General features: G+C 33.9%; 1 long non-coding RNA gene across 1 annotated transcript; it reads right to left on the bottom strand.

Moving 5' to 3' along the window:
• Window positions 14,131-14,628, bottom strand: LOC109840569. Its single transcript, XR_002246946.1, has 2 exons — window positions 14,490-14,628; window positions 14,131-14,331 (listed from the first exon to the last, which is right to left on the bottom strand). It is a non-coding gene; the product is annotated as an uncharacterized LOC109840569 (long non-coding RNA).

The following is a 14,635-nucleotide window of genomic DNA, read 5'->3' as shown; positions in this document are numbered from 1 at the left end:
TTTCAAGAACATATCTCTTGGTGGGGCTAATTATTTTGTTACTTTCATTGATGATTATTCCAGGAGGAATTTGATATATCCTATAAAGCATAAACATCAGGTCCTGGATATTTTTGTGAAGTGAAAAATGAAAGTGGAGCTGCAGACATGTAGAAAGTGTTAGACCCTAGAGGGGGGTGATTAGGGTCTTATGCTAATCTAATCCGATTAAATGCCAATTAAAAATAATTAACAACTATATTCTTGTAAGATAGGTATACAATCTATTATGGGCAAGAATATGCAATATACACAAAGTGATATATCCTATATGATGAAATATATATGCAATGATATATAAACTAAGGGTGATATAAACATAAATAAGATAAATAAGATAGTGGATAATATGAACTAAGAGTAAATGACAATGGCGATATAAGATATGAGCATGAATATAAATGAACGCCAAAGCACACTCAAACACACTATATGATCACAGAGTTCGGACCTTCCGTCCTACGTCTCCGCTCCCCACTCCTGGGGAGAAATCCACTAACACAATCCGGTTTGAAAGCCGGAACTTCTTCTACACACTCGGTTTTCTAGCTAACCGAAAACTCTACAACTCACACTCTTGCAATCACACTCTACACCCACTAAGTGTTGGACCTAGCCGTGTCTCCCTCAAGTGCTCGGTTACAACCTCTCCCTAGGCACGTCAACCGACGCCACTCCTCTTGGGACGATCCCCGACTCTCACCACACACTCCTCACTCGGTGTACAAGAGTATTACAAAGTGATTTAACAATTAAGCACAATATAGCAAATGATTGTTCTCTCTAACAAGGTGAGAACTCAATTAGGCTCAACTCAATGTCACACTATCCCACAACCCAATTATATAATGTAGAGCAAAAGACAAAAACAGCCCCAAGGCAACGGTCAAAAAACTAGCCGTTGGAAGCTGAAGGAACACTCATCGATCGACCGGAAAATTCGTCGGTCGACCGAAAATTTTCATCGGTCGACCGGACCGGTCGACCGACAGCTTTCTGTCGCTCAGTGAACTTTTGACCTTAGGTTCGGTCGACCGGTGCGGTCGACCGAAAACAGATATGACAGGTCTGAAAAATTGTTTATTTGATTTTAAAATGCTGTTTAAAAATATCAAATAAAATCCAAAAAAATGTAAAACTTTGGGGAATAATTGTAAACATGATAATAAACATGCTACAGCGACTGGTTATCAAAAAGAACTTCCCAAATGAAAAATATCATTATTTTGCAAACATGTTCAAAAACATGAAAACCTGAAAATTGATATTTTGATATTTTGTCATAAACCAACTTTTGAAACTTTGTGAAATATTTTTATAGACTTAGTAAAACATGTATAAACTGATATTGAAGTCTACAAACTAAGAATACAATATTTGCACAAAATTGCATATTCTATGCAATAAATACCAAAACACAATGTAAATATGAAACATGTAATTTCATATTTATAAACATGAAAACTAAAACTTGTGTTGTATATATATGTGAACTAATATTTATAAACATGAAAACTAAAACTTGTGTTGTATATATATGTGACTACATATATATACAAGGAAACCAATAAAATGTGTGTGTATAGATAATTGAGCTTAGAGTACTTAACACACATAATATAAATCCTAAACTACATTACCCAAGCAATCTTGATCTTCAATTAAGCTTGACTTGGTACACGTTGCGGATGAAGCTTGAACTTGATCTTTAACTTGAATTGTTGTATAGGCTTCAATCCGACATTCCGCCAACCTCCTTTAGATATGATCGTTGAAGCTCTATTCCATCCATCCTCCAACAACGTTGTTTGTCTACAATACATAGGAATGCACAAACACTAGACAAACAACATTAGTAGTAAATTGTTTGTAAATCATCATAAAAAACAAGAGGGCCAACAGAAAGGTGAAGACTCTATGTTCAGATAACGGTGAAGAGTTCAAGAGTGAACTATTTCTACAGTTTTGTAGGGATCACGGTATTAGAAGACACTTCATAGTTCGAGAGACACCGCAACAGAACGTGGTGGCTGAGAGATTGAACAGTACCTTGTTGGAGAAGGTGCGATGTATGATGACGCAGAGTGGATTGCCTAGATCCTTTTAGGCCGAGGCATTGGTTTATGCGAGCCATCTTGTGAATAGGTTGTTGTGCACTGCGATAGGCAGGAAGACTCCTTTGGAGCGTTGGTTTGGTTCGGTGGCTAGTGACTATGAGTTACTTCAGATATTTGAGTGTTCAGCTTATTACCATGTTAGTGATGGTAAATTAAATCTGAGTGTGAGGAAAGCAGTCTTTATGGGATTTAGAGATGGAGTTAAAGGCTTCAAGTTATGGGATCCACAGGACAAGAAGATAGTTATTAGCAGAGATGTCACATTTGATGAGGCGTACATGATGAGGTCTCGAGTCCCTCAGTAGGTGGAGGGAGACCAGACAGTTGAGATATCGCAGAAGGTAGAGGATGATGTAACTCTACCCATTCCAGAGAGCATTGTATCCATCGAAGCTCCTACAGAGGTAACACTGGGAGGAGATAGGATAACAACCGAGCAGATTGAGGATACAGTGGAATATGAGACTCAGGAACAAGGTCATATTCAGGGGTCCATTGCAGCAGATAGACCGAGGAGGGTGATTCGTCGGCCAGCTAGGTATAATGATGTCATGGTCGCATATGCATTATCAGTAGCAGTCGTTGATGATATAGTTCCATCCACATTCAAGGAGGCAGAGTCTAGCCCCGATTCGATCAGGTGGAGGGAAGCTATGGAGGACGAGATGCAGTCTCTTCAGAAGAACAACACTTGGACACTTGCACATCTACCTAAAGGTAAGAAAGCTATAGGTTGCAAGTGGATATATGCGAAGAAGGAGGGATCTTCTATTGGGAACATTCGGTTCAAAGCCAAATTGGTTGCCAAGGGATATGCACAGCTTGAGGGCATTGATTACAACGAGGTATTTTCACCCGTTGTGAAGCATTCGTCGATTCAGATTTTATTAGCGTTGGTGGCATAGTTGGATTTGGATTTGGTTCAGATGGATGTGAAGACAGCTTTTCTACATGGAGATTTAGATGAGGAGATCTACATGACACAATCTTTGGGGTTCAAAGCTGCAGGAAAAGAAGAATTAGTTTGCAAACTGAAGAAGTCTCTTTATGGTTTGAAGCAATCGTCGAGACAGTGGTATAAGAGATTCGACAGCTTCATGATTGGCCATGGGTATACGAGGAGCCCATATGACCCATGTGGTTACATGCACAGGCTACAGGATGGTGAGCACATATATTTGTGTAGGCTGTCTAAAAATCACAATGAAGGTTACAATCCGACGACCTTCACAACAATCGATGAAAGCTCTAATTCAACAGCCTTCACAATCAACATCGGGAGTTACAATCTGATGACTCTCATATTTCAAGGAGCCAAGACGAAGATTACAAGACAATGATCTTTGCAACGCTATGAAAAAAGAGATTACTTGTTGATAATCTCTTCAAAGCAAGATGCGGAACTCATCACCGTGCTCTAAGACCAAAACACAGAGGTCCTCCTTGCGTACCAACACCAAAACGCGGAGGTCCTCCTCGTGTGTCAACATTAAAAACGCTGGAGTCGGACCTGCGTTACAACATCAAAACGCCATAGTCAGACCTACATTGCAACATCAAAATGCGAGGGTCAGACTCGCGTTTTTTGTGTTTGACTGATTCAAACAGAACCTGAACGGTTTTTAAAACCGTATCTCCACTTAATGGTGTCGGTTACACCCCATTATAGAGAGATTTTAGGGGGGATCACACCCCTAAACAGTTCCAAAACTGTTTCCTATGATTTAAGGGCGGTTACACCCCACTTAAGAGTGATTTAAGGGGTGGTTACACCCTTTAATCCTCTATAAATAAATAAAAATCAATTCAGTTCAGGGGTTCGGTCTGTTGGAACTTCTTGGCAGCAACAGAAGAGATCCTTGGGCAGGCTTTTGAGGAGATCGACGTCATCCCTCAGCAACATTCGACAACAGGAGCTTCTTCATCCTTGGCTATTAACCGATTTTCGGTTTAAATCAACTCTTTTTCAAGAGTTTAAGCTCGTTCAGAGTTATCAACTCGTCGAGAGTTTCAAACTTACCACGCAAGTTCTCCACAACGTCAAATCGTGAGGAGGAGACATCATTCCAGTGAAGCAAAACGTTGGATCGTCAACGGAGAGCAAACTCGACGCGAACATTCGAGGGAGGCATTCCATCACTACCGTGAAGAACCCATAATTAAACAAAGGGATGAATCAAATTCATTCTCCTCTCTTTTGTAATCGGAATAAAAATTGTAATTAAGATCGAAGGAACACAAATCAATTTTCCTTTATTTCTTTTACTGCAAATTTTTCCACAAACAAAAGATGGCGACTCCACTGGGGACGAGCTTCTTTGATGAAGAAGTGGTGGCGCAATTCTATGTTCATCTCACTGGAACAACCGTCGAAACTCTCGTGGTAGAGTTTGATCAAGCTAAGTTTGAGGAGGCTATCTCCTCCGGATCCCTTAGCCCCAAGGCTATGCGTAGGATCCACAAAGTTTCTAAGGAGACTAAAGCTACAGTTGTGGCTGACTCATCAAAGGGCTGTCTCCCCTGGGGGTTGCACTGTTCATACAGTCCCCTCTCTGAAGGAGAAGACTTAGCTTCGGCACAACTCCAAGAAAGTCGATCCTCCAACCAATGCGAGCTTCGCGTTCGTGAGCCTAAACGCGACCCTGAGCCGAAACATGAGCTTCGCGAGAACCAGACTGAACGTGGCCCTTAATGGCACGTTTTACAGCCAAAACGTGAACCTCGAGCCTTTGTTGAACGCGAACTTCAACTTCGCGTTTCCCAGTCAAAACACGACCCTCACGTCGACAATGAAGAATGCGACCCTCATGTTGCCAAACCAAAATGCGGACCCGTGTTTCAAGTGCCAAACGCGACCTTCGTGTTTCTAGTGCCAAACGCGACCTTCGCGTCTCAAGTGCCAAACGCAACCTTCGTGTTTCTAGTGCCAAACGCGACCTTCGCGTCTCAAGTGCCAAACGCAACCCTCGCGTCCTAAGTTCCAAATCTAATACATAACCTGGTGTATACCGTGGAGCGTGACTAGATTAAGGGGCGGATGTCAAAAGTCCATGGATCCAAGGCATCTAAACTAGATTCATGTCCACCAAGAACCAGTCATATCCAATTATAGATTGGGGGTTCTAGTTCAAACCTCACGATCAGTGAGTAATTCTCCTCGAATCTTTACAACAGATTTGAGATAGTTCATATCGAGAGAAAGACCGATGCAACAAATTATTCGTTCATTCCAATATGAACGACTTATCCCTACGGTCCTCTCGGGGAATCAATGCTGCTCATATGCGGCCAAACTATTGGTGTTCGGCCAATTTACGAACGTTACTTTGCCCAACCAACGATGACATTCTCACATGAAGAAGTCTGCTACATTAATCGCGGTCGAAATTCTGCTACAGTAACCGCGGGTCGAAAATCTGCTACAGTAACCACGGGTTGGGTTTCTACTGTAGTAACCGTGGTCGGAATTCTGTTACAGTAACGCGGGTCGGATTTGCTACAGTGCTCGCGTTCGGGGGTCTTCTACAGTAACCGCAGTCGGAATTCTGCTACAGTAACACGGTCGGATTGCTGCAGTAACCGTGGGTCGGTTTTTTCTGCTACAGTAACCGCGGGTCGGACTCGTCCAACCCACGCCCCCAAGGGACGGATCCGTCCGTCGTGCTGTTTTGACCCGAAAACGCGTTTTTAGGCTGTTTCGATCGGTTTTTTCTGTTCCAGAGGTTCCTAACTGACTTGATATCATCCACAAACATGGTTAGGCCGTTATTGACTGAAGATAAGTCCAAATTACTCATTCTCATCCATATACCCGCATCCGGAGCCCTATAAATACAAGCCTAGGGCCTCCTTTCAGGGGGGATTAATTATCAAGACGAGGAGGTGTTGCTGGATTAAAGAGTCAAAGGAGCACGAATTTCAGCGAGGGTTGACAGATCTCAGTGAGTTCTTCGGCATAAAGAAGGAGAGTTTGAGAGATCTGAAGCCTGTTCCCGTCCGTTCCTCAAGATTAGGCTTGGTCTTAATCTCGAGAAAAGCTACCGATTTTGCTTGGTCGATTTCAGCGCTTCAAGCAAATACCTATTTGGTGAGGTAGGAGCTCTGCCAAATTTTTCAACAACCGGATGTGATCAAAGGTGGTCCACGGATAAATCCCGGCACAGGCAAAGACACTCACGCAAGCAGAAGACCGATAAACGATCTACCTACGTTTGTTTGATAAAGTTGTAAACTTTTTTTATTTTCATTGTGTAAGGAGATCTTATAAAAAGATTAACTTTTTATTTTATTCGAGTTTATTGTAATGACTAAAGTTGTAATAGATTCGATAGCAATGAAAACAATAACTTTCGACGCAAACAGATCTGAACTAAATATATTATATTTTTTATTATCAATTTACTTTAGATTATAATATTAATATTTAATTTTAATATATTTATTTCATGAAGAAGGGATATCACTTAACCTTAGTACTACATCATCGATGATTCTACAACATTTATCATTAAACACTTACTATTAACATCTCTATCAACTTTCTTGTTGTAGCCTTTGCAAACATAGAACTGCTGCTCAACTGTATTATAAATGGTAGTTATCGTTGCCATAAAGGGGCGATAGTGTATATTGGTAAATTATTTTTAGGTTTAATTGTATGAATTTTAGAGTAGGTTTTCTAAGATCATATCTCTTTCGAATGTTATAATAGTTGTATATATTAGTAATTTAAATTTATGTTGCATTTATAAAGAGCCTTAATGGAGTTGCTTTTGTTTTGGCAGCTTACTCTAAAAGAGTGCTGCATATTAGCTTTAAAATAAAATATTTTTTACGGTGTTATATGGACATTTGCTTGGTTTACTTACTATTCTCTTGTTTCTTTAGTAAGTTGTATTTTGGGTTGATATATATATTATTGACGTAATTTACATGACATGCATATCTCTCTATAAATTTGAGACAGATATAAAGTGAATTTTATATTTAGTAACATTTAATAAGAATTTTAGTAATAAAATATATTACCTTCATATTTAGAGATCTTGAAATTTAATAGTGCTATTACATCATTATCTTTTATCATATCTTTAAGAATTTATCATTCGTTAGTAGTCATACCCCTAAATAAAGTCACACGCAGGATCATGATACTATATAAGAAAAAGAAAAATATCGATCTTATATTTTTTTACTTACACAGAGTTATGACATAGTAATTTTTCTTTTATCTTCCATGAAGAATGTTTCTTTCATTGGAACAAAGTTGTTCAATATATATTCTTCAGGGGGGATTCAGTTGGTGCTTTTTTGATAAATATAACTTATGTTAGTGATAATTGAAGTGATTCATGTACGTTCAGAATTTTATTTGAAATAAAAACTGCTTGATTCTTTGAAGGATATCTCTAAATTTTCTGATAGTTCTCCATACATAAATCTTTGTAATATTTTACCCTATAAATATTATTACCAATAGAGATCAATATTTATAAATTATAATAAATTAATATTAAGCTATTATATTATAGTCCATTATTATTTTTTTGCAAAAATAATAATTATATGCAGTTACTTTAATTTATATATTTTTGCTGCTCTAACATATTGATAAAATTATATGCAGTTACTTTAATTTATATAATAACATTAATTTTTAATCTATCATATATTTTAAAAATTTTATTCTTTGACTGGATATTTTTAATCTGTTATTATTGCTATTTTTTTACCAGCATCGACTTGACTTTTTTTATATTCTGAAAAATAGTAAACCTTAAATTATAAGTTACATTTATATATCTTAACAAAAGAATATCAAACAATTACTCTTTTCTTTGCTAAGTTTTAAAATTTTAGCTTTTATTTTGTGTAATTTTAAACTTTTGAGAGTATTTTGTCTAATTTTTAAAATGTTCTGCTTTTTTTTGTAATACTTCATATAATAAACTGATACCATGGAGCTGTTTCATATATTTTATTAATCTTATTTAAATTATTGAGCTATAGATAGTTCATAGGATATTATGAAAGGATATAACTATGATTAGATTGGTTATAATTTAAATTAAATATTTAAAATAGTACAAGGTAATTTTTACTATGAAAAGCTTTTCCCGAACTCGTGTTTTTAAAGGGAGTATGATTTTTATTTTTCTTAATTTTTATTTTTTATAATTTTGAGAATGACTTTTGTCTTTTTAATTTGTTTTGTGGATTTTGCAAATATCACATCCACATTATATACATTTGTAGGTCTATGCTATTCCTGGGTTTGACCTTTCGGGCAGATAATATTTGTCTTATTAATTTATTTGGTTTTTGTATATACACCCTTCATTTTGTAGATATTTATAAATTTGGTATTTAATAACTTTATTTAGATTTACATTTCAATTTAAATTGTATCCTTATCTTCATACTATGTATATCTAATAAGAATTCATCAATTTATCAACTTACTCTTACTTAATGGATTAATATTTTAATTCCAATGGTATTTTGTCTATTGAAAGATTTTCTTAAATTATAAGTTATATTTTTCTATATATTAATAAAAGAATATCAAACAATTACTCTTTTCTTTGCCAAGTTTTAAAATTTTAGCTTTTTATTTTGTGTAATTTTAAACTTTTGAGAGCACTTTGTCTAATTTTTTAAACTTTTGCTTTTTTGTAATACTTCATATAATAAACTGATGTCACGGAGCCGTTTCATATATTTTATTAATCTTATTTAAATTATTGAGCTATTGATAGTTCATGGGGGTATTAGGATAAGATATAACTATGATCAATAGATTATAATTTAAATTAAATATTTAAAATAGTACATGGTAATTTTGACTATGGAAAGCTTTTATCGAACTTGTGCTTTTAAAGGAAGTATGATATTGTTTTCCTTAATTTTTTTATACTTTTGAGAATGGCTTTTATCTTTTTAATATGTTTGGTAGATTTTGTAAATATCACATCCACATTATGTACATTTGTAGGTCTGCCCTATTCCTAGTTTGACATTTAGGCCAGACATAATTTGTCTCATTAATTTATTTGGTTTTTACATATACGCCCTTTATTTTGTAGATATTTATAAATTTGGTATTTAATAACTTTATTTACATTTCAATTTAAAATGTATCCTTATCTTCATACTATGTATATCCAATAAGAATTTTTTTATTTATCAATTTACTATTAATGGATTAATATTTGAATTTCAAGGGTCTTTTTGTCTACTGAAAGATTTTCCCGAAATCGTGCTTTTAAAGAGAGTATGATTTTAACGTATGTATATGCAATGCACATTATTGTCATAGGGCTAAAGCCCAACAGACCAGAAAAGGCCGCAACACAATTGGCCATCTTTTTTTTTTGTTTCTTCTTCATTTCACTTTTCTTTTTTTTAGTGTAATTTCACAACTAGACGCTTAAAAGGTTTTTTACTATGAACTTATAGCGGAAATCCAACAGTGTAACTATCTTATTTGTTAGTCACTAGGTTTTATAAACGTACGATACACGTAGTTGAATATCATAATTAAGTACTTTTAGTTTATTTCCTTACTAAAAGTTATCCTTCGGTGCCACTTCGATAATTTTTGCTCATTTATGTCTCTAAACTTTAATATTATGATTTTTTTTCTTTGTCTAAATGGGCTACACCCAATTTAAGTTTTCATATTGATAATAAAATTGATACCAAACAAATATAATCTAAAGACAATTTAAATTTTCATGTTATTTTGACCTGACATGAAACCAAGCTTGACTTGAGAAAGTATAGCGTCATAAAAGTGGAAAATACCTAAAAAATAGCGTTATAAGCCAAGATAATTAATTAAAAATGGGCTAAAATGACCGAAAAGAGAATATGGAGTTTGTTCCTTTTCATTAATCGACTTCAGAAAATATCATAAACTAAAGATTAATGTTAACTTTAGTTTACTTTTATATGATAAAAGCATCTATATAAGCATATAAAAATACTAAAAATGTTCATGAAAATTCCTTCTAAATAATCGTAATCTTACTAAAATAATTGAAATATTCTATAAAATATTTAGGAAATATTATCTTTTATTCTTTCTATTTGATTTTTTTTATTGAGCCGAGATCAATCCTTTTCCACCTTTATATTTTTCTTAAGCAATCCTAGAGCAGTTTCTTCATCGTCTACATTTGTGACATCGGGCTAGAGCTAGATTTCTTATGATGTTATCTTTCCGTAGTCTATTATCAATTAATAGTACTTACGTATTTTTGTTGCTCTAACTTATTAGTAAAATTATATATAGCTACTTTAATTTATATAGTGAATTTAACTTTTAATCTATCATACATTTTTTAAAAATTTTATTCCTTAAATAAATGTTTTTAATTTATTGATATTGTTACTTTTTTTACTGGCATCAACTCACACTACCATTAGATTTTGAAAAAGGTAGTAAACTTTAAATATGAAGTAAATTTACACACCTTAATGAAAGAAGATGAAAAGTTTCTCTTTTTTTGAAAATTTTAAAATTTTGGTCCTTTAATGTAATTTTGAAGTTTTGAGGGTGTGTTTCGCACTTTTTAAAATTTGGAAGGTGTTTTTTGAAAAATTCGAATTTTAAGTTGGGTGCTAGAAATTTTTATATCTCATGCGTTGGTGGTAAATTTTCAAATATCAAAATACTTATTTCATCTCTAAAATTTTAAGAGTATTTTTTTTTACAATTAATGAGAGTTTTGGTTGTCTTTTACAAAATTCAAATTTTTAGTGGTTTGCTGATAATTTATAGATTTAATATGTACTGATTATGCATTTTGAAATTTTAGGGTTTTTTGTGATTTTTATTTTTTTGGGGAGTTCTTTTCTAATTTTTTGTAACTTTCAGGTTATTTTTATTAAATTTTAAAATTTAAGGTGCCTAATGGTAATTCCTTGAATTCATCTTTGTTCTTTGCAAGTTTTAAAATTTTAGGTATTTTTTTTTTATAATTTGGACTTTTAAAGGTGTTTTTATAATCTTTAAAACATTAAGGATGTTAATTGGAAATTTTAAGTTCTTCGAGGGTTGCTTTTAATTTCCAAATTTCATATTTATTATTTTAAGTTTTGAAAATTTTGAGTACTTGTGTACTTTTGATCTTTGAGGATATTTTGTGTATTTTTTGAAGTTTTTTGTCTTTTTTAATACTTCATATATTATAGCATATTAGCGATGTATGATTTCTTTATATATTATAGCATGTTAGCGATGTATGATTTCTTTACCTAACAAACTAATACCATGAAGTTATTTTATGTATTATATTAGTCTTATTTTTTTACTAATATAGTAGAGCTATTTCATATATTTTATTAATCTTATTTTTTAAATAGCCGTTTTATGTATTTTATTAATCTTTTTTTAAATGTTGGGTTATATATAGTTCACGTAAGACTAATATAGGATATACTTAGCATTATGATAGATTAAGATTTAAATAAAATATTCAAAATAGTGAAAGATAATATTGATCATGAAAACTTTTTTTCGAACTCGTGCTTTTAAAGGGAGTACGATACTGAAAGGGAGGCCCCATTTTAGTGCTTAACATTGCGAAGCAAAAAGTGAATGTAAATCTCATAGAACGTTGTGTATGGAAATATGAACGAGATTCTAAACCATAAATAAATAGCCGAAATTTATAAATTGTTTCCTTGCCGTCATATAAATTAATTGTGTTATATGAGTGTTATGATAAAATTTGTTCTATTTTGATTGTAGCTTTACAGGAGAAGTATGGAACTCTATAATGAGCTGGTTGCAATTTAATTGGAGGTATTGTGATTGGAGACTTCTTCTTGATTGGTTTTGCACAAGGATGAGAGAGAGGTAACGGATTCAAACAAAGAATAAGAAGAATGGCTTTCCTGGCAACTATTTACAGGATTTGGATAGAGAGAAATACAAGGATTTTTCAGGAAAAATGCAAGAGTTTGGAGCTTCTAGTAAAGGATATTAAAATTGATATTCTGTCTACTAATCTCAATCTACCTATAGCTGATTCCAATAGAGATTGGTTACTCTCTTTGTAGGGTTTTATATGTAAAGTTTTTTTAAATACTTGTTTCAGGTTGTTATCTCATTAAATTGTAAATGAGATCTTGATGTACATATAACTCTTCATTTGGTGAATGAATAAAATTTCTTCATTGACCAAAAAAAAAGATAAAATTTCTTCTAAAACAATCAACTAACATATGCTCCAAGTTGGCAGCACTATCTTTTAGGCTCTGAATATTGTACTATCTCCCTCTTTTATGCTTTTTTACGTTGTTTGCCCAAATTAAGAATGATTGGAATAGGATAATAGAGTGTATTTCTAATCAGCTTAAAAAAGATGAATTGGTAAAACCATTGCTATGAGGTGTTGACCTTTTTAAACCGTACCTAAGTACTTATCTCAATCCTTCATGTAAATTTTGTATTTGATAAATAAAGACCAATTAATTTGTTCTATCCCTTGTGTAATTTTCTATGTTTGTCAAATAAATAGAGTATTAATTCTCAGTGATTTTATTAACCTGTTAGAAAACAGAACCACACTTTATTCCGTAATGTTTTAGCCGATCCATTTCTAGCTGGTACTCGGTTAGTTTAATTAGTAAACGAGTTAAAAATACAGCATTAATATGCAAACACAGTTTTACTTTTTTTCCAGAGTGAGAAATATGCGTTTTGTGGATTTATATGATCCCAAGAAGCTTTACTGAAGTTTGCATCCAAGGTTCCTTTTTTTTTATCTTTTAAAAAAACTTTATTAAAGAAAACTCTCTCATAGCCCACTGTGGGTGATCTAGATGGTTGCGATGTTTCAATATGCTCCCCCTATCATGAGTTCGATTCCAGACTAGATTATCAAAGTATAGAACTCTCACATGCAGTAAGTAGGCAATAAAAAGGCAAATTCGAAGTATCATATATGTTCTTTTAGTTAACTAAAGAACTTTAAAAACATTTACCACAATTGATTCCAAAAGCAATAAATTGTTTTCGCAAGAGCACTAACATATTGATTTCTTATAGAAAAAAACGAAAAATAAAAAAATGTTGATTTCTGGTGAATTTCCTTTGATAATTAAAAAAAAAAGCCATAGTAAATTAATTATTTTCTCAAACTCAACGGCAACTCACGTATCACTTTGTCAACATGGAATATTATTCCCTAAAGAAGAAAAACAATAAAACTCAAAGCGCATAAATTAATTTTGAGGCCTTCAATCCAAGGTCAGTTGACAAACCCAATAAAAAAATACCCCAAACTAAAAGGCTTGCAATTTAATGATCAAATCTAAGCACATGCGCTCACGCTCACGCTTTGTGCTAACCCACGTTCCCCCTCCTCCCGAAGTAGTGAGAGCTTGTGACCTCTCACTTATTTTATCATTAAACCCCCAATGAAACAGTAATCATGCCACCCACACGTTACTTCAACCAAACATAAAGCACACTAACCCCATGTGATCACCGTTACGTATGTTTCCCACTGACTCCAGATTAAATTTGTAGTTTTCACGGGGGGATATTCGACAATTTGACTTATTCCCTCATCTATTTCCAACTTATCGCGAGGTCCTGTCACCGTACCGGTGGCGTAACCGGCGTACGAACGCGGATCGTCCGATGATTATTTCTGCCACGTCATCTAGATGAGCGGGGCCCATATACCATATCGAGCGCAGCCTTGGGGGAAAATATCCCATGGAGCGGAATGAGAATCAGAATGCCACGCTCCTTTCAATTTTGATACTAAATTGACAAAATTGATTATTCCACTAATTTATTTACGGCTATTATTCAGTTTGTAATTATAATTAAATGTTTATCTTAATATGTATCACCGCTTTCTGTACGTAGTTTGTGCTAATTTAAAGTTCAACTTTAAACATTTACTCCACATTACCTTTGTGATCAAAATCACATTCACAACAAACGACGAGAGAGGGAAAAAATAAACTCTAATAAAAGAAACCAAGGTACAATTAATAAACAGCAAAACTGTTTAAATTGCTACAAAATTACATTTTTTTTTTTGGTTTTTATTTTACCCCTAAACTATCTATAAAGAAAACTAAAATTTAACTGCTTCTTCAAAACTCAAAACGAAGGAAGAAGGGGAAACTTTAAGCTCGCTCTAAAAACCTGATTAGTCTCTAAAACTCACCTAATTAATCCTCATCTAATCAAGACCTCCGCAACTTCCTAAACCTCTTTCAACGTTAACCGAAAAAACTCATATAAGCTGCCTAAAATCAGGCCCGAGCTGGTGATGGATCAAAACCTCCTCCCGCTCTAAAAACCTGATTAGTCTCTAAAACTCACCTAATTAATCCTCATCTAATCAAGACCTCCGCAACTTCCTAAACCTCTTTCAACGTTAACCGAAAAAACTCATATAAGCTGCCTAAAATCAGGCCCGAGCTGGTGATGGATCAAAACCTCCTCC

This window comes from Asparagus officinalis, chromosome 5 (assembly GCF_001876935.1).
Source record: "Asparagus officinalis chromosome 5, Aspof.V1, whole genome shotgun sequence".
Classification (NCBI taxonomy): domain Eukaryota; kingdom Viridiplantae; phylum Streptophyta; class Magnoliopsida; order Asparagales; family Asparagaceae; genus Asparagus; species Asparagus officinalis.
This window is presented reverse-complemented; position numbering and strand designations above follow the sequence as displayed.